This window comes from Zalophus californianus, chromosome 14, assembly GCF_009762305.2.
Source record: "Zalophus californianus isolate mZalCal1 chromosome 14, mZalCal1.pri.v2, whole genome shotgun sequence".
Classification (NCBI taxonomy): Eukaryota; Metazoa; Chordata; class Mammalia; order Carnivora; family Otariidae; genus Zalophus; species Zalophus californianus.
This window is the reverse complement of record NC_045608.1, coordinates 19308935-19318095: the sequence shown is the minus strand read 5'-3', so window position 1 is coordinate 19318095 and position 9161 is coordinate 19308935. Positions and strand designations below refer to the sequence as shown.

At 44.5% G+C, this 9161-nt stretch overlaps 1 long non-coding RNA gene across 2 annotated transcripts; it reads right to left on the bottom strand.

Annotated features, from left to right (window-relative positions):
* Positions 1 to 929: 929 nt before the first annotated feature.
* Positions 930 to 8385, bottom strand: LOC113913201. Of its 2 annotated transcripts, none has more exons than XR_003517120.1 (3): positions 8236 to 8385; positions 2823 to 3041; positions 930 to 1468 (listed from the first exon to the last, which is right to left on the bottom strand). It is a non-coding gene; the product is annotated as an uncharacterized LOC113913201 (long non-coding RNA). The 2 variants fall into 2 exon arrangements; XR_003517121.1 differs by having other exon boundaries at positions 2871 to 3041.
* Positions 8386 to 9161: the final 776 nt, after the last annotated feature.

Here is a 9161-nt window from a genome sequence, read left to right as displayed (position 1 = left end):
GGGTTGAGTAGAAAGAAGGAACAGTGATATACTAAACCACCTGAACCACACACCATTTTTGTGTGTGAGGATACTTTGTGTGTGAAGAATTTTTCCAAATTCTATCACATCCTATCAATAGCTTGAAATTGGCTTTGATGGGAGTGTTCACACCATGGAAATTGGCAATTGCTAAATCAGAGTTTGCTCGTGCCTGCTTGCTTTCTTTCTTTCCTTCTTTCTTTGAGAGCCAATTGTTAAACATTTATCAGCACACCACTAGAAGGGGGCCAACATTTATTAAGCCCCTAGTGTATGCCAGACACTTCATGTAGACTCTCTCTTTATCTCTCATAGCCCCCACACCCATGGGACAAACTCCACGAGGCTCAAAGAGATTCACCAATTTGCCCAATGTCACCCAACAATTAGGAGACAAGACTGATATTCAAACCCAGGACTGACCGAATCCAAGTTCCATGACCTTTTCCCACCGCCACACCTGCCTTCCGCTCAGGTCATGGTGCCAGGGTCCTGGGATCGAGCCCCGCATCGGTCTCCCTGCTTCTTGGGAGCCTGCTTCTCCCTCTGCCTCTCTCTCTCTCTCTGTGTGTCTCTCATGAATAAATAAAATCTTAAAAAAAAAAAGAAATTTCTCTCCACCCCTGTGAAATAAATATAAACAGCTCAGTCAATGTTTTGCCAGAGACGTGAAAAATTAAAAATATTATGCCCTAGTCTGGGTTGGCTTCTATATACATAAATATATACAGAACTGACATTCAACACCTCAGTCATGGAAAATTATGTTAACATGTCACAGGACATTAATTTTTTCAAGATCATTGGGCAATATTTTTAGGAGTCTGTGAGTACACAATTTACTTTTTTTTTTTTTTTTTTTTTTTTTTGCCTGCTGTTTGTGAAGTAACAGCTCCAAGGACCCTTGGTAGAAGCGACAAGGCCCCTAAGGAGGTACGAAAGGACTTAGCCAAGGCTCCATTCATTTTACCTCGCTGCTCATATATTATCCCGAGTTGGAGGCCAAGCAAGCCAATCTGTTAGCAATCCGTTTTCCTGCGCTGGTCTCATCCCCTTGGCTATTATCGGCCGAGTATTTCAACAGAGATGGATGGGTTCTGGCCAGTCAGGGGGACGCAACTGAACTTGAACCGAGTCCAGCTGGCGGGATTTCTGATTGCCAAGATGACCTGCTGCCTTCAAGGAGAGCAGGATTCATGTGGTGGTTCGGCAGGCGACGGGGAGGAGAGTGAGGAAGGGCAGCTATGTTTGCACCTTGTAATCCGGGGCAAAGCGCCGACTTCTAGGAAGGGTTTCTTGGTAGTGCGGGAGGAATTAGCAAGACTTCTCCCTGCTGTCCCCTGAAAATGGCCTCGCTCCCTGTCCTTCTGGGTCTTGATGCATCTTTTGTTTGTCAACACAATCAGACAGGCTGAGCTTGGATCCACACCTTCTTTGGAGACAGGACCTGAAAGAGGTTAATTATGGTAAAATGAGGCCCGAGGGCACACTGACGTGCTCACCAACCAGGATGTTCACCCAAGCCTCAGCACCAGAGGCTTACACTGGGGTTTTGTTTTGCAGGCATGATTGATTGGATCACTGGGCTGATAGCACCCGGCTCAAAGCCTCAGCCTTCTGATCTTGAGATTTGTCTTTCTGGCCTGACCAGCCCCCCTGTTGACACCTTCTAGGGAACCACCACGAAGTTACCTGATACACTCTGTGGTCCTGGGGTCCTACCATGCTTAACGAAGACAGTCCTATTACCTGGGAAATTTCAAAGTTTAGAGCTCTACCCCAGGAACCAGAGACAAAGGCCAGCTAATTTTTTTTATCATACAACATGTATATGTCTATATGGGCATTATATGAATACATAAACGCTACATGTAATTGTTCTATTTGTGTAGCGTATATATTGCAAATATACACTCCAACATGCTCATACTAGTTATCTCCAGGTGGAGGGATTTGGAAGGGTTATTCTTCTTTTTGTGATTTTCAAGGTTTTAGTGAAAGTGCATTGGCTTTGTAGTCAAAATTCTGTTTCTTTTCATTTTGAATCGCCAGTCTAAGAGGCTCAGGTGAGTACAGGGGTTTAAGAACGTGGACCAAAATTCCCATCTAATCAGCCGTGTGCCTTCTCGGGACTTCAGTTTCTTCTTTTGCCGGATGGAATTTATAGTAACGGTTCCTGCCCCAGAGCTCAGCTGCTGTGGACAGAGCCTATTACGGCACCTGAGACTTGGTAATTAGCTATTATTGGATCATTATTGTGATGACCGTCGTTAATGTTCTTGTAACTCACCTCACCCTCTGATAAGTCACCTGGGAAATGATATTTATTGAGCACCTACGGTGTGAAGGGCAGCGAGGGATCCAGACTTGGGAGACTCACACCTCTTGATGCTTCCAGAAACTTATGCCACCCTGGAGAGATACACAAACCCTTCAGGGGTAGAGGGTAGCACGTGCCCAGGAATGTCATCTACTGGGGTGCCGCTTGGCACGTGAAAGCCGAGGTAACTCTGCAGGGGCTGGCAGGGCTCAGGGAGATGGGGAGGGCCATATCGGATGAGAGGTGCTCCTGGGCGCAGAGCTGGGAGTGGTCTCAGAAAGCAGACTCTTCTCCCAGTCTCAGGCAGGTGAGCCCTCCCCACTCCCTACCTCTTGTGGGCCTATGTTTCTCACTGCCTGGCACCTCCCTCCCATTAGGTGGTGTAACCATCACAGGAAAACCCTATGAAGTACAGCATCAAGATTCATTTTACAGATGGGGAAACTGAGGCTCACAGAGGTGGTCACATGGCCACGCTCACCCAGTAAGTGGAGGGATTGGGATTCAAACCCGGTTTAGAAGCAGGTACCGAAGCCGCTGTGCCCTGGGACTACTAGCTGCAAGCCAGGATGGAGCCACATGGCTGGTGGATGGGAGGTATCTCCTTTTCTTTTCGGGGACCAGAATCTTTTCTCCTCCGTGGTCTTCTGTGGACTATTCAGAACTGCATCTTAGTCTCGGACTGTAACAACCGAAGGAACTGTAAGAAAACAGAAACAAAGACCAGGAAACACCAGGGGCACCTGGGTGGCTCAGTGGGTTGGGTGGCTGACTCTTGATTTCTTCTCAGGTCATGATCTCAGGGTCATGAGCTCGAACCCCACATTGGGTTCCATGCTCAGCGAAAGTCCGCTTAAGGATTCTCTCCCTCTGCCCCTCTCCCTGCTCGTGCTCTCTCCCCTTCCCCCTCTCTCTAAAATAAATAAATAAATCTTAAAAAAAAAACACACACCAAAAAAACTAGGAAACACCTTCCACTTAAAGATGGAACTTAAGCGCATGCTGCAGCGCCCAGAGGGGGTCTCCATCACACATGTTTGCAGGAGGAGGGACACAAGTCTAGGTTTTATTTTTTTTAATATCATATTATTTTGATTTTAGCATTAGATAGACCTGGGTCTAAGTGACATCTCCAAGGCCATTCACTGAACCACAATTGAGTAAAATTTCCCACCGGGAAGGAACAGAGGGAGGAAATTAACATTTATTTCTGTCTTATAAACACCAGTGGCTATGCTAAATGATCGACATGTGTCGTCTCATTAAATCTTCACAACCACTCCAAGATGAAGCCACTATTATGAACCCACTTTACAGATGGGGAAACAGAGGCTCGGAAAGGTGAAATGACTTGCCCATCCTCCTGATCCTATGTTGCACTGCCTCCCTCTCTGCAGAGAAAACTGGGGGTGGCCGGAGGGGAGGTGGGGGGGGGCATGGGCAAAACAGATGAAGCGGATCAAGAGGTACAGGCTTCTAGTTATAAAATAAGTCACGGGGCGAAAAGTATAGCATAGGGAACGCTGTTGATTAATATTGCAGTAATGTCATATGGTGACAGATGGTGCCTATACTTGTTGTGATGCATGCTGATACATAGAATTGTCAAATCACTATGCTGCACACCTGAAACTAATACAACATTGTGTTAACTCCACTTCAATGATGAGAGTATATATATAACAATAAAAATACACAGGGAGAGCAAAGCCCACTTTACATAGGCTGCAGAGTGCCACAGACTGGGGGTTCAAACTTGACCTCGCTCCTTGCCCGGACCAACTTTGGACAAGCATTTGCTCAGCCCTCCCTTCCCACATCTGCAAGACCAGGGTACTAATACATCTGTAGCAGGATTGTCACACTATTCGGGGGGAGGTCGTGTCTACGAAGCACCGAGCACAGTCCCCGGCGCAGGGGGCCACACGCAGATGCTGTGGCTGTGGCTGTGTCCAGACCTTGAACACAAAAGAGGTGGTCAACAAACCTGCATCCTCACCACACCCACCCTTCTGGCTACAATATGGGGAAAGTCATAAGCAGGAAGAGACGCAATTTTTGCTTTCAGAAAAGCTCACAGCCTTGACCATGAGAGCAGAAAGACCATGGAAACGGGAAGCAGTAAAAAGAAACCATCTCTAATTGTATGAGTCAGGATGGAAGAAAGAAATGCCAACTGCAATTCGCTTTTATTTTTTTTTTTAAAGATTTATTTATTTATTTGAGAGAGTGAGAATGAGAGAGAGAGAGAGTATATGAGAGGGGGAGGGTTAGAGGGAGAAGCAGGCTCCTCGCTGAGCAGGGAGCCCGATGCGGGACTTGATCCCGGGACTCCAGGATCATGACCTGAGCCGAAGGCAGTCGCCCAACCAACTGAGCCACCCAGGCGCCCCACTCCAATTAGCTTTTAAAAATGCATGTATTGGTCCATGAAATGGAAGAGTCTATTTAATTTTAAACTGTCAGTGTAGTGGCTAAGAGGTTGGGATCGTACACCCTCAGGTCTAGTTTGATCTAGGGGGTATCAACACTATGAGGTGCAACATCTTTTCATAACAAATGATCTGTCGTGCCGCCTTTACAATTCTGAAATGAAATTCACAGGTGATACAATCCACCGACACAGTGTCTTGTCTGTATTACCAAGGAAAGAAAACAGAATAGACGCACAATAAAAATATGCAGGTCAATTTCTTTGGGTAAATACCCAGTAGCGGAATTACTGGATCACATGGTAACTCTATTGTTAATTTTTGAGGAACCTCCATAGCGTTTTCCAGAGTAGCTGCGCCAGTTTGCATGCCCACCAACAGTGTGCAAGTGTTCCCCTTTCTCTGCATCCTCGCCAACACTTGTTATTTCTTGTGGTTTTGACACCAGCCATTCTGACAGGTGTGAGGTGATAGCTCATGGTGGTTTTGATTTGCATTTCCCTGATGATGAGTGATGATGAGCATATTTTCATGTGGCTGTTGGCCATTTGTGTATCTTCTTTGGAAAAACGTCTATTCAGATCCTCTGCCCCCTTTTAATTGGGTTGTTTGGTTTTGGGGTGTTGAGTTGTATCAGTTCTTTATATATTTTGGATAGTAACCCCTTATCAGATCTATCTTTTGCAAATATCTTCTCCCATTCAGTAGGTTGCCTTTTGATTTTGTGGATGGTTTCCTTCACTGTGCAAAAGTTTTCTATTTCGGTGTAGTCCCTAGTTTATTTTTGCTTTGTTTCCCTTGCCTCAGGAGACATAAATACGTTACTGAGGCTGATGTCTAAGACGTCAGTGCCTATGTTTCCTTTCAGAAGTTTTATGGTTTCAGGTCTTACATTTAGGTCTTTAATCCATTTTGAGCTTCTGGTGTGAGAAAGCGGTCTAGTTTCATTCTTTTGCATGTAGCTGCCCAGTTTTTCCAACGCCATTTATTGAAGAGACTGTCTTTTTCCCACTGCATATTCTTGCCTCATTTTTCATAGATTAATTGGCTATTAATCATGGGTTTGTCTCTGGGCTCTCTATTCTGTTCCATTGATCTATGTGTCTGTTTTTGTGCCAGTACCATGCTGTTTTGATCCAGTAATTCCGCTACTGAGTATCAACCCAAACCTTATGTTTATTGCAGCATTATTTACAATAGCCAAGACATGGAAGCAACATAAGTGTCCACTGATAGATGAAGGGATTAAGAAGATGTGGTGTATACACATGTGCACAGTGGAATATTACTCAGCCATAAAAAAGAATGAGATCTTGCCATTTGCAACAATGGATGGACCTAGAGGGTATTACATTAAGTGAAATTCAGAGAAAGACAAATACCATATGATTTCACCTATATGTGAAATCTAAAAAACAAAACAAATGAACAAAGAAACAGACTCATAAATACAGAGAACAAAGTGGTTGTTGCCAGAGGGATGAGCAAGACAGGTGAGGGGGATTAAGAGGTGCAACTTCCAGTGGTAAAATAAATAAGTCACAGAGATGAAAAGTACCAGAATATAATGGACAATATTGTAATAAAAGTTGTATGGTGGCAGATGGTGACTACACTTACCATGGTGAGCGCTGAGTAATGTATAGAATTGTCGATCAATATGTCATACACCTGAAGCTAATAAAACATTGGATGTCAACTATACTCCAGTAATAAATAAATAAAAAAATATATATATAATAAAAAATACATACATCAGTACATAGATGTTCAGGTACAACTCCCCTCAAAGACATAATGAAGTAAACAAAAGCTTTCACATTTAAGAGATGTGAGACAATATTTAGTTTTACATTGTCAACAGAGTTACTTTATGTTTAACATATTAGAATCACAGCGACATAAGTTACGTTCATACATCCAAGCATATCCCACAGAAAGTTCCTAAGTGTCATTTCCCAGTTTCAGTTTTTCATACCCAAACTTCATGGAATGTATGCATCTCTCAGTGTGCGTTGATATCTGTAGAGGAAAAATTGCATTTCTGTCTTCAAAATTCAATGCAACGTTTTATTTTTTTTTAAGATTTTATTTATTTATTTGACAGACACAACGAGAGAGGGAACACAAGCAGGGGGGAGTGGGAGAGGGAGAAGCAGGCTTCCCATGGAGCAGGGAGCCCGATGTGGGGCTTGATCCCAGGACTCTGGGACCATGACCTGAGCCGAAGGCAGATGCTTAACGACTGAGGCATCCAGGCGGCCCTCAATGCAACATTTTAAACAAAATGCTGGACAGAGCACTTCTGATGCCTAAATACAATGGGTGGAACATCCAGATCAGAGATCGAAAAACACGTCCCACATCAACCACAGGTAGGAGTCTCTTATGTCATGGCTGCTAAGAGAAGCCATGTCATTATGAACAGCACTACTGTTTATTTCTCTTTCCAGGAGCTTTATTGAAATATACTTTATATACAAGAGCCTGCATCCATTTTAAGTGTGCAATTCAGTAATTCTTGACAGATGGCGCACATGTGGGAAACCATTGCCACAATCAAAGTAAAGTACACATCCATCGTGTCCCAAATCTGCTTGTGCACCTTGGCAGCCCATTCCTCCTCCACTTTCAGCCTCGGGCAGCCACCGAACCAAAGCAACTGTTAACTGCCATGATAGTGATTATGTGATGGCAGTGTAGGCATTCTATAGCCTCAGTGAGAGTTTGTCACTCACATACAGAACTTTAGTTGTGTTTTGGTTGCATTTTAGGAAATCGGTTGAGGATTTAACGTGGAATGTGGGGTTGACGTGGGACGTGTTATAACATTTCGTTTTATTTTATCATTTTATTTTATTTATTTTATTTATTCTGTGGAGCCCAGCACGGGGCTTGTACTCACAACCCTGAGATCAAGACCTGAGCTGAGATCAAGAGTCAGACGCTTAACCGACTGAGCCACCCAGGCGCCCCATAACTTCCTTATTTTCAAGTAATGGAAACTAAGACTTCTGTTTCTGGGAAGACGAAATATATGTACTTTTTCCTAGTCCTCCCATCAAGTACAACTAGAAACCCTGGATATTATATGTAAGACAAACATAAGACTTTGACAAGTAGAGAGAAGAAGAGAAATGAACTAAGGACCTCGAGACTTGGGGAGGGATGCATCAGTGAGTAATCTGAGATTGCTCTTGGCTTCAAATATCCCAAAGTTGGAGCTGAAGAGCCTGGAAACCCAGAAACCAAACAACAGGGGCAAACAAAAAAACCAAAACAAAACAAAAAACAAAACTCCAACAAAAGCCTGCTCTTTCTAGGCAAAGGACCAGGAAAGAGCCAGCCTAGCAGGACAGAAGACTTTTAGACAACAACTGCTCTCCTGCTTCCAAACAGAAAAATCCATAGCCACCTCCACCCCCACGCCAGCAAAGACTGACAGGGATCCTAGATTTCTACCTTTATGAAGCTGTAACAAGGTGGTGCCCCAACAGTCCTGCTGGCTTGGTGTCAGAGGGGTCCAGGTAAGGAGGTAGAACTTCAATCCTCACCAACCAGCAGGGAGCCCCTCCCTGGACTTCCGCCTCCAGCTGGCAGAAAGAAGGCGTCCCTCCCCCTCCCCATTGGAGTGACCAGAAGAAGCCTAAGGAAGAAGCAGGAATTTCACCACGCCCCCATGGTAACAAGGCCACGCCCACCTCAGTGTTGGTGGAGTCCTTCTGGGGAGCTGGAACCCATTCCCCGCCCCCCCCCCGGAAGTAACAGGAACCCCACCCTCCTTCAGGTGTCAATGGCAGGAAGTCTGGGCTTCTACCTCCCCTGGCAGTAACTGGGTGGCAATCCCTACCTACCACGTGCCCTGCCAGGGCAGTGTCAGAAAAAGCCAGCTAAAACCAAAGCTTCGAACACAATTCAGAGTCTCAGAACATAATACACAAATGTCCAGGCTTCAGTCAAAAATCCCTTGTCATAGCAAGAACCAGAAAGATCTCAAACGGAAATGAAAAAAAGACAACCAAGAGGTGTCAACACCAAGAGGACGTGAGATGCTGGAATGATCGATCTCACAATGATTTTAAAGAAGCCACGATGCAAATGCTTCCACGTGCAATTACGAACATGCTTGAAACAAGTGGAAAAAAAAAAAAAAGACAGATCCTCAGCAAAGAACTAGGGCATCTCAGCAAAGAAATGGCTGATACGAAAAAGAAACAGATGGAAATTTTAGAAGAGAACAATATAATCACCGAAATAAAGAGCTTAGTGGGTCAGCTAACAGCAGAATGGAAGGGACAGGAGAAAAACAGTGAACTGAAGTACAGCGTAATAGAAATGACCCAATCTGAACCACAGAGAGAAAACAGACTGGAAAATAAACAGAGACT